The sequence below is a fragment of the Hyaena hyaena genome, unplaced genomic scaffold (assembly GCF_003009895.1).
Source record: "Hyaena hyaena isolate Hyena2069 unplaced genomic scaffold, ASM300989v1 scaffold_5, whole genome shotgun sequence".
Taxonomy (NCBI): Eukaryota; Metazoa; Chordata; class Mammalia; order Carnivora; family Hyaenidae; genus Hyaena; species Hyaena hyaena.
Genome location: NW_024080637.1, coordinates 3741330 through 3757828, shown reverse-complemented (window position 1 = coordinate 3757828; position 16499 = coordinate 3741330).

Below are 16499 nucleotides of genomic sequence, written 5' to 3'. Positions count from 1 at the left end.
AAAAGGAGTGAATCAACTGTCAACGGCTGGGGTCTGAAGGACAGCAAAAATGTGATTAGAATTTTCAATCAGACTTCCATGATTCATCATGGTACGGGGCGAGTGGAGAGAGAAGTTTGTAGAGGTATAGTCCTTCCTCAGCCCTGCGTTACCTTCTTCTATTAGCAGAGTTAAGCCATAGTGGCCATGGAAACCTCAGTCTTACTGACCCAAAGAACCAAACTTTAAAAGATCTGCTAACTCAGGGAAGGCAGATGAGTGCTGGGATTAAACATATCTCTCTCCACAATGCCCAGGCTAATGTCTCTAAAATACAATTCTGATCTTGTCATGCCTGATCCAAGAACTCTGATGCCTTCTTTCCCCCTCCCCTTTCTCCCTCCCCCTCCTCCCTTTTCCTTCCTCCCTTTCTTTGCAACTTCCTCCCTCCTTTCCTAGCTTCCTTCTGGATTCTCTTCGTGTCTTTCCTCCTCCTTTCTTACCTGCCTACTTATCTATGTACTTTCCTTCCTTCTACATCTCTTAAGCACTTACAAAGGAAAATCATTTCCTAATGGAAGAAATCAGTCTGCTTAAGAGGGACGCCCACACACAGACAATCTCAATATAGTGGGAAGTAAAATAATTGTGTTGTGAAACACAGTGGGATGCTGGGAAATGAGTTCCTACAAGCTTCCCAGATGAAGCAGCCATGTGCTGTCAGCAAGGGAAACAGCACACAGAGGCACAAATACACAAGGATGTGGCATTTTCTAGGATGTGTAGGTGGATCAGCGACGCTGAAGCATCATTTATGGGAAAGTGATATGGGATGAGGCTAGAGAGGGAGACAAGCCCCTGTTAGGAGAAGCTTTGTACATAGGAATTTTATGAAGGCAATGAAAATAAATAATGGGTATTAAGCAGAAGTGGTAGCGGTGACTAGATTTTTAATTAAACTTCCATAAACATGCACACAGGTCCTGTCTGAGCATGCTGTTTGAAACTGCAACCTCACTCCTAGTCGCCTCCCTTCCTACGTTTTCTCCATTGTACTCGTCACCATGTAGACTGGATTCACTTAATTTTAGTTATTGTCTATCTGCCTCCAATGAAATGTAAGGTTCATTTTGAGAACTGGGAGCCTGGTTTCATCTGCTGCTGTATCCCTTGGACCCAGAATGCTGTTTAGCATGTGTCGATATCCCATCAATACTGTGTAACAATATGGTCTTTTTAAAGATAGCAAAACTCAATCATCTCAACATTTTATTTGGAGGGAAGACTTTGTCTTTAAAGATGATACCTCCCTTAAAACATGCCCAGTCTCAATTCTCTGCAGAACGCAGATGAAATGCCTATTTTAAATGCAGTTACAATAAAATGTTGTGTAAAAAACTCAAAACAGTAACTGACATACAAGAAGTCCTCAATAAACCTGAACTATTGCCTTCTGGCTTTGTTGATATCATATAAATTCCCCCTGCCTGGGAAGCGCATAAGAACAAGGACTGGGTCTTATTTACCCAGTATACAGTAGGGGCTCAAAGAATGACTTATGATTCATCAGAAATCTAGACCATCAACCCAAGGAATTCTCTAAGTCAGAAGGTGAGCAATTTCCCTAGTGTAGTCTAAGCATCACACACAAGAAGCTCCTTTCAGAGAGAAGTCTTGGGAATGTAATGTGCTTTGCAAACACTGAAGTTTATGGAACCAAAGCTTGGCGATGGCTAATGAGGCTCCTCGAGCCATGTATCCATGCCTCTTGGGAGAACTGGAGATCATCTTCCATGACACCATCACACAGCTACCACAGCAACTTAGAATGTTGCTCTGACATTCTGACTGCCTACCACAGCAGACTGTACACATCTTAACAGAAGAATATCATAGCTGGATAAGAAATAAGGTGGAGAGTTAAGAGCCTGGTAATCAGGGCCCAACTTCCAGGTGTGAATCCCACCTCTGACATGTTAATCTCTCTGTGCCTAGATTACACTCTGAGAGCAATAGTGACCCTACCTCACAGGGTCACTATGAAGATTAAGTGAGTCAATCCTCCATGAACTGCGCCTGGCACATAGTACATGTTTTTAAAATGTTATATTTTCTCATATGTTCCCACCTTAGAACATAATAGGTACCCAAATAATGCTTGCTGAATTAACAATATGCACACATCTGAATTTCTTTTTAGTTGTCCACAGAAAGTAATTAAGAAAGGGGCTTAGGAACAACTCAACCCATATTCCTGCTCAGAGATGTTAAAAACTGTACTAGTGACTCCAGAGTCTCTGTGGCTATACTGATATGAGACATAGACTTTAACTGTGATTTGAGGCAGAGGCTCAATTCTTTCCCTGTGAAACTCAGCTATCTCCCGGGGTTGCCCTGTGGCATGTTCAGGTTACATATGGTGTTTCACAAACACTGGAGTGCTGTAAAATACTGAATTGATATTACAGAGACACTCTAGGCACTCAGCAAAAGAGAGGGTTAAAAAAATGAGATGTCAAACTACTTTGTCTTCTTACATTTGTGCAAAATTAAAATGACTCTTTAAAGAATCCAATTTGGATAAGCCCATGTCAATACTACTGATACAAGCCATCACTAATGACTAGATTGATAGCTCAGGAGGGCCAGTCATTTCATGTTCACTGTGCATCATGCTTAATTCGCCAAAAGGAGTTTGTGTGTATAATTAATGTGCTTTTCTTCCCGGCTTCATCTGGAAACATGTAAAGGGTCTCTAGGGAGTTCTGTAAGTTAGAAACAATTAATAAAATAAAACCACTTAATTAAAGAGAATAACTGGAGCCTGTTTTATACTCGAAAATGGAGGGATAAAAATCACTTTGGAAACACACTGTCTAGAAATTGCTGAGTTTTAAAAGAAAGAACGATGTGTAGATAGAACACAGAACACATGTGAGTCATGACAGTGGACTGATTTCTCAGGCCCTTTGTTCTGGGATGATTTAAATCCAACAGACCTGACATGTACACAAATGCAAGATTACTGACAGTATGACGGCAAGTGCCATTCTCGTGTACGAAAACTTCATTTCTTACCATTATCATTCATTACCCCAATGCACATTTAGAGCATCTTTTCTGTACCCACTGTAGGGACCCCTGAGTAAAAAGCAGCCACTCTCCCCCTGTATCCCAGAAATGCCCAGTCTACTCAGGAGAAGAGAAAAGTCCCCACACAACTAAAATGCAAAGGGACTGGCACTACGTGGCAGCAGAGGACACAATGGAATAGTGAGAGCTCCCAAAGCAGCCTTGAAGAAACAATGCTTTCAGAGGCCCTGAATTCTCAGAAGGAAATGAGCATTTGCCGGTACAGGAAGGAGAAATGCAACTACACGTAAAACATCATGTACTAAGTCACAGACATGTGAACGTATGCACTGTTCTGGTAGATTACATAAAACTCAGCAGGTCCCAAGAATGGAGTGCATGTTTCAGAGCAGAAAGACATGATGTTAGAAACCGGACGGGGAAAGAACATGTACAAGAAATAGAAAGACGAGTTCAAATCACATCATCATGTCATCCTGCAGGTACACAGCATCTCCAGGCTTTAGTTTTCTCTTGAATAAAAATGAGTTCTAGGAACACTCGGAAGGTAGTACACAGGACTATGGTTCCCAATTACCTGTGTCCCTTCCAATGATATGTGTATTCACCCATGTCCCTTGCACCTCAAGGGAGATGAAGAATATTCCCTGCCCCATTGTCAAGTTTGGCCATGTGACTAGCTTTGAAAAATGGAATAGGAGTGGACATAATGTGCAGAAACTTTAAATGCACTTATGTTGTTCAGTTCAGACTCTGTATTTCAGATCTCTGCCATGAAGATCACATGGTTCACAGGAGGCTGCTCCCAGAGCCTGGGTTCCTAAAATTAAAAGATTCGGCTGGGGCGCCTGGGTGGCTTAGTCGGTTAAGCGTCCGACTTTCGCTTAGGTCATGATCTCGCGGTTTGTGGGTTCGAGCCCCGCGTGGGGCTCTGTGCTGACTGCCAGCTCAGATCCTGGAGCCTGTTTCTGAGTCTGTGTCTCCCTCTCTCTCTGTGACCCTCCCCTGCTCATGCTGTCTCTCTCTCTCTCCTAGAAATAAATAAAAATATTTAAAAAAAAATTAAAAGATTCGGCAAAGAGCTGAGGAGAACTGCAGACAGCCTGGATAACTACTGAAATGTGGGGGGTGGCTTATTACCCAAGTAAAAGATCACCAATACATAGATAAATGAACAACTTACAGGATAAGAGGAAGTCATGTAGGTAATGATACAATAATCAGAGAAGAGCCATGATATAAATATACGCATGGGATAGTACTGAAGAACCAATAACATATGTAAAGACACTTGTCCCATATTAGGCAGTTAATCAGTGTTTGATTCCTTCACCTTGGACCTTGCAGAAAGCAGCAACAGTCTCAGAGTTAAGCAATTATAATGAAGGTCACGCCAAAGCATGAATACATTAATTTGCTCCATATTAGATACCTGCCATCAGAATTAATTGGACATATTCTGGCCTAGCTCTCATACTTACTTACCTTGGCCAAGTCCTAAACCTCTTTGTGCCTCTATTCTCTCATCTGTAAAATGCACAGAGTAGCTCTGTATCTACTTTACACAGCAGTTCTCATCATTATATTAATCTATGTGGAGCCCTTAAAAGAAAACCTATCATCATCTGTGCTCAATAAATATATAAGCCAGTCAGCATTTATTACTATTAACATTCAGTAACTAATACAATACCTGCTGCAATTTACTAAGGGAGAGGTAATACCTATACTTCCTCAATGACATCAACTACAATATACCAAATTTTATTTATGTTTAACTGAACTGATGACCCACCCAAAATACATGTATGCACATGCACACAAACACATAAACACACGCATGCCACACATGTGCAATACTTCATCTTTTCCTATTACAGAGTCTGTCACTATCTCTGAATAAGTAATATGAGAAGCTGTTTCCAAGTTCTTTGAAAACTTTCAGTGAAAAGACACAATGGTGAAGTATCTGGACTGAGCACAGTATAACTCACAAGACAGGTTACTATATTTTGTTTCTTTGGTAAATATCCTTCCAATGAATTTCCAATGTGATTTCACAACTTCAAAATATTTGGTCAAGTCATTAAAGAGCAAATCACTAGGAGCTTTTGAAAGTTCATTCATTCATAAGCCAAGTGGATCTATTTCCTTGTCTTTAAATGGTAGGTTAGCCATCGGTTTGTTGTGCTAATGACTTTAACATCAAAGTCAGTGGTTCTTAAACTTTTGGAGGTGACACACCCCTTTGAGATTGATGAAAACCTTGGACACTCCCTCCAGAGAAATACATATCACGAATTCAGAATCCCAGCCACATTCTCCCCTGCGGCTAACAGAGGATGCGATGGCCAGGGTCCGTGATGGGAAAGGTGTTCGGAAAGGAGGGCACCTGTAATATACAGCAGTTCCCAATTCAAAGCAGGAGGGATGGAGGCCCAAACAGGTTGTCTTCCAGAAAAAGTTTCCAAATGCCCTGTTTAATGGGGATCGGTGGGCCAACTGCCTCAATGTTCAATTTCCTCATAAAATGGGAGTATAATAGTTCTCCCACCATGGTGGTGATGTGCAAACTAACGAGATGACCCATGGACAGTGCTTGGCACATTATAAGCTCTTCATAACTATCAGCTACTGCTTCAGTGTTGGGATGCAGGACACAGAGGCCCGAAAGAGGAACAGGTTGCCCAAGGTTGCACAGCTCGTCAGTGGCACAGTGGGATGAGACGTTGAGGGGCTTCGGGAAGAGAGCTTCCAAGCGAGCCAAACACTAGAATTAAGAAACCAGGGCATCTAGAAATAACAAGCACTCAAGTCAGCTGATATTTGCTTGTGGCTCAGCTGTCCCACTATACCAGCTGCTCCAAACTTTCAGACGTGTCTCAGCACAGCACAGAATCACCCCATCCTATATATTCATCCCATCAGCCTCAAATCTAATTTCAGTCCTTAAGAGGTTTTGTTTTTCTTTTAAGGGGGCCTAAAACTGAATATCCATTCCTATTTATAGTAAAAGGACATTTCCTAAGAAAGTGCCTTGTAAGGATTCAGACCCTATTTCCTCAGCAGTTTTCCCGCTGGCCATTTTGGGTCTGTTTTGATTCCTTTCCTGATTGAAATATGTCTCAGAGGCACCCATTGCTGAAGGGGGGAGAAGCTTCTCAGCAGGTCCATAGCCACAGGGTGTGCCCAGGGCCAGCATTAATGGGACAGGGCCCCAGAGAAACCAGCAGTGCCCCCGCTTTGGAGATGGGGAGAAAAATCATCTCAACAGCAAATGCCAAGTATATTTCTAGGGGAGTATTGAAGAGCTAGCCCAAACCCAGACTCCAAAATTATAACATCAGTGGTACAGGAAATTGCTTAAAATCAAAAGACAAACTATCAAACATGTGATTCAGTCACAGCAATGAGTCAAACTGGGACAAGACACCTTGGTTACTGGCCCGACACTGACATTTCCTAGGTGGGAAACCTTGAGAATCCCTCCCTACCTTCCTGGCCCTCAGCTGCCTTATATGTAAAACAGCTAGACAGAGACAAGATATCAGACTAAACGGTCTATAAATACTTTTTCAGCTTAAGAATCAAAGTGATAGAAGAATATTTATAGCAACACATTTCATAACAGGACAAAAGTGGAAACCAGCCAAATGCCTCTCCTTACTAGAGGAGATAAAGGGCTACTCTTAGAACAGAATACTACACGGCAGTGAAAATAAACTATATGTAGGTGTATCAATGCCAAACAATCTTAACAAAATTAAAAATATGGGAGGCCTGGGGGGCTCAGTCGGTTAAGCATCCAACTCTTGATTTTGGCTCAGGTCATGAACTCACGGTTTATGGGTTTGAGCCTCACACTGCGCTCTTGTGGACAGTGCAGAGCCTGCTTGGGATTCTCTCTTTCCCTCTCTCTCCCTCAAAACAAATAAACTTTTAAAAATATACAATGAGAACCAAAGATATAAGAATATTGTACAATATGATTCTATTTATATGAAGTTCAAAAGCAGACAAAATGAAATTGTTTGAGGATACCTACAGAAAGGTATTAAGAAATGATGAACATGAAATTCAGGCTAACAGCTATCTGGGGAGGAGTGGAGAGGGGATGTGTCAAGAAGGAGACCTCAGGAAAATTCCAGAGACCATGAAATTCTATTTTGTGGCCTAAGGAATAGATACCTGGGTTTTTATTTTATGTTTATTATTATTCATTAATTGTCCCCAAAAGGGTCATAAACTCTTTTGAACATATTCTACATATCATACTAGAAAACAGATCTTAAAAGTCCCTGACATGTTAATGAAAAAGGAGTACTGCACCAACAAAATGCAGGATATACTATTAAGCCCTAGAACAGCCTGACAACAGGTCATATTGTCTTCATTTTGCAGACAAGGAAAATGTGGTTTTGAGCAGTTCAGTAAAGAGGAGGGGCCGCAAGTCAGATGAGGTCTCTTTGACTGCAAAGTCCATGTACTTCCTGCTGCACCAGGCTTTGGATAGACAATGGAAGGAAAATTACTTTCCCTAGATTGTCCAGGAATTTATAACTAAAAGGAGAGGAGTCCAGAATCTGGCCCTGAAGTTCAGGTTCCTTCCAGCACGCTTGGCTAAATTCTATGAAATGCAAGCAAGGAGAAACCGGTATTTATATGCTAGTGCCAAAATATATATCCTAAGCCTCTTCAGTTTATCTATCCCCTTTTGATCTGGTTTGCATGAGGTCCAGAAATTTATCTTATAAGTGTAGCAGTGGAAAGGTATACAAAAAGATAGGACTATACTAACATGGTTGTCTGCATATAATTTTCATACCCAAATGTGTCCTGCTCTTTGCAAGATCAATTTTCTCCAAGGACACTATGTGCAAAAATGTGCAAACATGTTGATGCTTTCTTTCTTCCAGCCCCAAATAGCAAAATGGCACGACTCCGCTTTCTGATACCCATGGATTTTCTAATTTAAACAGTGTTATTGTCTCTGCAGTTTATGAGTTTGTTTCCCATCTTCAAGAAACTTCAACCCACACATAAGCTGCAAATGTGTTTCCTTCCATTTTTTTTCCATTACTCTTAATTAGGTAGTAAAATACAATCCACCTACGTGAACAAGATGGGTAAAAGAAAGTAATAGCTAAATGCATTTTTCATTTCACACATAACGATTTGTAAGCAGACAGTCAGAAAGTCCCCCGAAGCTAACCACACAGTGCTTCCCCCGATGATGAAGGGTTCCGTTGTTTACATCCATCAGGGAGCGTCAGAGCTGAAAGGGACGCCAAGAACCCACCCGTTATCTGGCGCACTGTGCACCACATGGCAGCGGCTCATCAAGTGTTTGAGATGTAAAGAATAATAGCTCATAATTATAGTAGCTAATATATATAGAAAAAGCTTATCATATGTCAGATACTGCTTTAAGCATTATACCTACATAAATTAACTCACATTTAATTCTTTACAGTTATCTCCAAAGATTGGTATTGTTATTATCCTCACCTCAAAGATGGAAAACTGAGGCTGAAAATTATTATAGAACTTGCCCAACATCACACAGCTGTGAGCAACAGAGCCGGGACCAGGCTGTTGGCTCTGGCTTCTATGTTCTTCACCCCCATGTTACTCTGAAGATCTCTGGGAAGAGATGGGAAGAACGTAGCCCAGGAATGTAAAATGACAATACAAAGGTCACACAGAGCGGTACTGTGGAAAACAGCAAGAGCCTAAGAGTCTGAACGACAGTTTCCAATCAGAGCTAGGCGCCTTCCTCATTAGGGGACACAAGAAACACGTATTTCCAGAGACCTACTAGGGTTGGGCGCCTGTGGTCTGGAGACTGTAGGACTGGCGCCAGTCTTGTGTTTGCATGTTTCCAGCCCCTCCTCTGGAAAACGAAGCCAGTAACATCCACCTCAGCAGACTGCAGTGAGAATCACATCAGGGAAACAGCAAACACTCCCCAAGCGGCACCTGCCTAAACAAACCATGGACGTTCAAGTCTAAGTATCATGCCATGCATTTGCCTGCCCACTGAACAGAGACAAACTTACCAAAAGGTATGTCTGCTTCACACAGATCTAGCAAAAGGTTTATTCCGGAAACACACAATGAGAAAGGTCCCACACTGGGGGGTTAGGGGGTAGGTAAAGCAGGAGTAAACAGATGTCACTTAGGAATCTGTAAAAGTAAATATTTATCTCTGCCCCCACTGTAACAGAAAATGCCCAAAGGAATTAACTCAAATTGAGGCAGTATTGCTTAATGGTTAAAGCTTGGCTGGTGGAGCTCCACGGATCTGGTGTTGCACCCTGCCTCCTCCCTTTGCTACTCGGGGAATGTCTACAAGGCCTTGACTTTCCCCATCCCTGCTACAACTGCTGTGAAGACTTATCACAATGGCTGGCACAGACAGAGCTTAATCAATAGGAATAAGAATCCAATAAACCATGGGCTGAGGGACAGATTAGGAGGAGATCCAATCCTTCCCCTGGAGTTGGTACCCAACAATACTGAGGTGATACAAATTATTTAAGAAAAACAAAAAACCTGAAGAGCCAGAAAAATACATTTTTCCTCTACATGCCCAAGTACTTGATATTCTTAATAAATGTTTTCCTTTTTAATCATTTACCCATTTACCATGAACAGAAAACTTGTGGATGAGAGATATGAGTGATGCACATATATGTCCCCATGAGTGGACCTGCAAAGTGACCACCGAAGAAATCTTATTTGCAGAACTACCATTTTTACAGTGCGTACTTCCCTGTATTGACTGTTATCAGCCTACTGAATTCTCAGACCAGTCCTGTGCTCCCAGAGACGGTACAGGGTCTAAGGCTGGGCTCTGGATTTAGGCTTGAGACGAAATTAGGACTCTGCTCTGAACCTTCCAGGAAGACCATCTAGCTAAGGAGTCCTGGAGCTGGGTCTTGAATCAAGGTCTGTGTTTTTCCACGTTTTAGCACCATGCTAAGCTCTCTTTACAGGCCTTCTCCCTGGCTCAGCATTTGATCTCCACCCCTGTGACGAACAACATACCGTGTGCAGTGTGACTAATGAATATCACATTCCCTGGTATCACCTAACAGAACAGGCTTCAGTGACAGCTCCCAGTCACAGCCCCGTAACACCATCTTCTTAGTTCTAACGTTATGCTCATCAAGCACTGTCTGCTTGTTTCTCAGTTTCCTCACCAAAACTAGCTCTAGAGGGCAGAGATGGTGTCGGGCCAACTGCTGCATCCTGTTACCAAACATGCAGCAGCTGCTTAGGAAATGTCAGTTGATAAACGAAGGAATGGGTACCATCAGGAGAGGACATGATCAAATCACAAGAATGCGGCATGCTTTAGCAAAAGAAAAGCTGAACAGAAAAAACACCTGTATTCAAGTTGCAGATTTGCTGGACACTGGATTTTAAATTTTTTTCTACACCACAATAACAGTTCTTTGGATTTCTGTTTACTCATAAAGTAGAAGAATATAGTTGCACTTGACTATTCCTAAGTTACCACAGCCAGGGCCAGTGTTTTGTGGTTTATGAAAACCATCATTTATCTGTGCATGTAAATCCAGGTCTAATTTTATTGGAAAGGGGTGGAAAATGATTATGAGAGAGAGAGAGATTTAAAAGACAAGAAAAAAAAATCTCTGACCTTGGACAAGTCATTTAATCTCTCAATGATTTCCAGTTTCCTCATCTGTAAATCAAGAAGGTTGAATCAGGTCATTTCTACCATCTTTCGTGACTTTAACTGAAGTGCCTTTTAATTCCACTTTCCTCTGCAAGCTTTGAATCCTGACCTAGAAATCCACTGTACCTTGTAAATGTTTTTTACGGTCCTTTTAAAATTCACACTATTGTGGTGGTCAAAAGCCTACAGAATGAATTTAAATCTCAAGTTTTTAAAAGTGACTTCGAATACCTTGCAATAACACTGAACTTTTGTGCTGTTTCAGCATAAATCTGGGGAAGGGTTTCTTTCCTCTGACTTTTTTATAACTTTGAATGCAGGCCTACAGAACAGAGCCACCTGGTAAGGCTGGTCGCAGCTCTAGCAGGGCAGCCATGGGAATTTGGGGAATAAGAAGTAGCAACATGTACAACTATGATGATCAGGATACAGAAAATAGAGTCACTCATTCCCCACTGACCCAGAACATTCTCCCTCCTGCCAGTGTGGATTCAGAAGACCCCACGTGCCTCCTTAGGCCTGGACACCTAATGTATCAAATGTAAACGTCAAAGGAGGCGATGTAAACAGGACTCTCAGAATGCCCATTTGTGGAATATCCCATATCCAACAGCAGACAGTTGTAATCACCACAAAAATGCACCTTTCATGGCATACGGCCATGGATGTCCCGTTAATTCATCATTCTAACACACTTTTCACATCCAGGTAGCCATTCATCTACATCTACTGAAATGTCTGCTATGTGCCCATTGTTCAGATGCTGGGGTAGAAAAGAATAACAAAGACTCTCAGTCTTTTTTATGGAAATACATAAAAATATACACAACATTCATGAACATATATAAAAGCATACGTATGTTCCATATATTTATGGAAACTAAATATACATTTCGTGACAGCTAATTGGTTTCTCCCATTCATCCAACAAATACTTACTGGGGGCTCATGACCTCGCAGTCCAAGTCTAGAGGGGTAAAAAATACAGCGCTGGCCTCCCCTGACATCCTGGAGGGGAAGCCATTATGTGAATAAGCATTTGTCACAGTGAGGTTGGCCTTTGCCTCTGGTTTTAGACACTCAAGAGATTCACTTCATTCTGTATTTAGAGTGCTGAAGGGCCTTGACTGAACACATTTTAAGGCAGTGATTCTCAATCAGAGTCTCTTTCACTCCCCAGGGGGACAACATCTGAAGACATTTTGGGTTTGTTACAACTGGTGGAAGGAGGGGCTACCGGCCTCTACAGGGTAGATACTGCTAAGCACCCTGCAATACACAAAATGTCAATGGGGCTGAGATGGAGAAATCCCGACTAAGGTGTTTGACCATTCTAAAAATAATATGGTTAAACTTTAAAAACCAAGGATATTTATAGAATTGGAAACACTTAGAAGCCTGTGGTTGAGTTTTAAAAAATCTAAAACATCTAAAGAATGGAAAGAAAAACTATTCAATTGAATTTGCATGAAAATAATAAACATTTGCAGGAATCCATTAACGTTTGCTTTACCCAGGAGGAAATTCAGGGACATTTACAAATTATGACAATTTCTTTATATATGCCATAAAACGGTGTGTTTAATATCTCCCGATTCACCTGGGGGAGAACGGTGCTTGAGTCTGCCTTTGGTTTTCCACCTTGTGGGGCCCACTGTTTAAGACCTCACATCTCCCACTTACAAGAAGAACTTATCTCCAGAAAGACACATGGGCCCTGAGGCCTAATTCAAGGTTTGAGGAAGGCTGTAACTCAGGCATCAGACAATCAATATTCCAATTTGGAATTTAGCACTTTGGAGACAGAATGTTCAGAAACACGCATAAAGGATCTGCTTATGATTGATGCCCAACTCATATTTATAATATAATCACCTAATAAAAACGGTAATGACCTCCGGCTGACTTTACACAGCATGCTTTGCCACACAAGCTCCATAAAAGGGTTTTCACAGACCTTGCCTTCAAGAAAATACATCTAAGTTCCTGTTTTTTTTTCCTATCGAGACTAAAGATCCCAGACAAAATATCATTTTGCTTTCAGAGTGCCAACATACACAGTATGTATAGGAGATTATCTTGTAATAAGATGATAATGTCCTCAAGAACTCTTTCTGTGACCTTTAAGATGAATATATAATACTTTTTGGTTCATCCTCTCTACAAGCAAAAAATGATCTCTCTCCCCTTCCATGGCTACCTGAAAACAATAAAATAAATCAAAACACCAACTGACTGACATACTCAGCTGCTGGTATGTTTGCTCAACCCTGTGTCCTCGACCAACTTCCACGACCCCTTAATGATGCTCAACAGTGATAAAGTTTTAACCACATGTAACTGGGCTGAAAAGCCAAGTGAAAAAGCCAAGTGGCTTCCAGTTAAAGCCACAGAAAGGTCCCTGGAAGGAAGAAAACCAAGTGTGTGTGTGCATGTCTATGTGCACACGTGCACCTATGCACACTTAATGGAAGCAGTCCTGGTACAACCCTCAGGCCCGCACTGAAAAGTATTTGTATTTCATGGGAAATGAAAGAGCACAGAGCACAGCAGATGCAAGCACAAAGTAGGGTAGAGTAGTGTGAAGAGAGTACAACCAGGTTAGTTTCTGTACCTCCCAGCTGCCTAAGCCCTACTTCTATTGTTTCTACATCTGAAAATTACCTCCTGTAACTATTAGCAAAAGTGGACGAAGAGAAACAAGGAATTGCAAATTCTGGCCCAAGCAGAATAAATCAGGGAGGGTGGCTCCCCCCCACCCCTCGCACCAACCACTGACACAAGCATGAACGTATTTCAAGAACATAATCTCTAGGTTCTTGTGAAATTCAGGTTCATTTTTTTCCATTGCAAATTACTGTAGCACCTTCTGAAACACGGATCAGAAGATACTTAAAGGATTATTGAAGAAGAATTGGATATAATGTTTCCAACCTTATTTCAGACCCCTCCAGGAGGCATATCCCAAAGGGACAAAAGAAGGACATAATTTTTTAAAAAGCCAGTAGAATTCTTGATGGCAAAGCCTTTCTATGATACACCCAGGGAGATAGGTCTCTTTGTTGGAAGGAATCTGAATTTGCTGATACAGGCATGCTAAGTGTGCTCGAGACAAATTAAAACACACAAGGCCAACCAACAAACAAACAGAAAAAAACATTTTGTTTTAACAGTAAACATTTGTTGAATAAATGAACAATGGATTATTTTATGATCGATGATAAAGCTAAATGATTTAGCAGGAAAGTAAACAAGAAAAGAATAAACAAAGTCCTAGGAATGATAAGCATTTTTGTCAGAAGCTACTATAATACAGATCACCTACGAGGAAGCTTCATAATTTCAATGCCTTCACTGATAAATCTAGAACATGTAAATATTTATTAATTTCTTTTAGGCTCCTATATTAAGAAAGGTATTATTTCTAGCCTGGAAAGTAAGTATTGGTAGAAGTGAATGATCTTAGAAATTGCCATGCTACTAATATTTGACATACGAGAAGTTTATCCCAGAGTAAATCGCCTTTCAATTATGCTCAATAAATTTGGGTTGCATCATTTGGAAATCAAAAATGAAATGTTTAAGTTGCAAAGAGCTTAGAGACCCAGATGCCTTCCTCATGCCTGGCTCAGCCCAACATTCTGTCTCTCCTCTCAGATGGCTAGCCCCACCCCAAGGCTCTGTCTGGGTAGTTCTCAAACCCTGGCTTCATGGTACAACCATCTATGAATCTTTTATAAAATACTTGGGTAATACTCCCCTAGACAATGATGTAATGGCTTTGGAATTGGCCTGTGCATAGGTATTTATTAAATAAGATTTAATGTGTAACCAAGTGCTTGGAGGGGCTCTGCCTCATCCCCGGAGTGTAGCTGGAGCCCACCCTTTAGAAGTGGCTAGTTCAGGGGTGCCTGGGTGGCTTAGTTGGTTGAGCATCCAACTCTTGGCTTCAGCTCAGGTCATGACTTCATGATTCCTGAGATCAAGCCCGGCATCAGGCTCTGCACTAAAGCCATGGGGCCTGCTTGAGAATCTCTCTCTCCCCCTCTCTCTGCCCCTCCCCAGCTCATACTCTATCTCTCAAAATAAATAAATAAACTTAAAAAGAAAGAATCGGAAAGCTGAAATTTCGCCCCTCCCTAAATTCTCATAGGGCTCAGCACTACATCCTGTCTCAGCACACAGGCTTCTGCCTGGTTTCAGAAACACTAATCCTAATGACAGTGCCTGCACTGAGGGCTTGTTCTACCACCCTGATTTACAGGTCTGGACCCTTCTGTCACCCCCTGACTGCCGCAGAATGGCACAAGTAGCAGCTGATGAGGACAAAGGAATTCTCATGATGTCAGTTTCGAGACTGTCCTAAAAGGAGCCTTCCACATAAGCAGGTGGCTCTCCCTCTACCACAGCTACATGTGCTTGGTGACAAGGAGTCCTTAGTGCTTCACTGAATGCTTGATCTACCGGATCTCACTGAACCCTCACAGCTGCCTTCTACATCAGGTGACACTGTCAGCACCCCATAAGGAGTGGTGGAAACGGAGGTGGTATCCTTGCCTCAGATCACAGAGCCAAGAGGTGGGGTGGGAATCCAACTCTGATGACAAAGGCCACTGTCTTAGTCTGTTTGGGCTGCTAGAACAAAATACCACAGACTGGGTGGCCTGCAAACAACAGAATTTTGTTTCTCACAGCTCTAGAGACCAGAAAGTCCGAGACCAAGGTCAAGGTGTTGGCAGATTCCAGTGTCCAGTGGAGCCCACTTTCCAGTTCATGGACAGACTTCTTTTTGCTGTGTCTTCACATGATGGAAGCGGGGAGGGGTCTAGAGCTCTATTAGAAGGGCTCAGACACCATTCCTGAGAACTCCACTCTCATGACCTCAACACCTCCCCAAAGCCCTAGCTCTAAACATCAACCCACTGGGGGTCAGGTTTCAACAAATGAACTTGGGGAGGACTACAGCAGCCATGCTTCCAACCCCCTTTTGTTTGTTAACCACACGGCAGCCAACAGTTATCCAGTGCTCACCCTGTTGCAGCCCTGCTCTGAGCTCCTTGCACGGACTAACACAGTGAATCCCACCAGATCCCTAGGAGGTCTTAGACAAGGAGACTGAACCAAAAGCAAGACCCGTCACATGCCCCAGGTCACAGAGCTAGTGAATGTTACAGGCAGGATCCAGGTAAGCTGGCTCTAGAACCCAAACTCCGAACTACTCAGCCCCATTCCCTTCAGCCACCACGCTAGGCTGTCACCGAGCAAGCTGCTGTGACCTTCTGCCACGACGCTCAGCACACAGCAGCACTGTGTGTACGCGGCTGCTTCCTCCACAGGCCGGAGCTACCTGAATGTAAGAGCATGTTCTAACCACTCCCATCTCCTCAGAGTCTTACACAGTACCTGGCATACAGTAGGTATTTAATAAAGAGCTGTTCAACCCTTGCATTCATTCTTCCGTTCAACAAATGCTTTGCATACTACCCACTGTGAGGTTTCAAGGATAGAAAGACTAAGCGATTCACGTTTATGTTGTAATGGCAGAGGCACGAACACAGCTATGTGCAGTATTCCATAATGAGCACGCTAACAGAGGCATGCGCTCGGTGCTGGGGATGTGCTGTGAGCAACTCAGTAGTCACGCACAAAGCCCGAAGTCCCCTTACATTACGGCTCCACTGTCTTCTCTTCCACATACACCCAGCCAGTCTGGTGCTTTTCT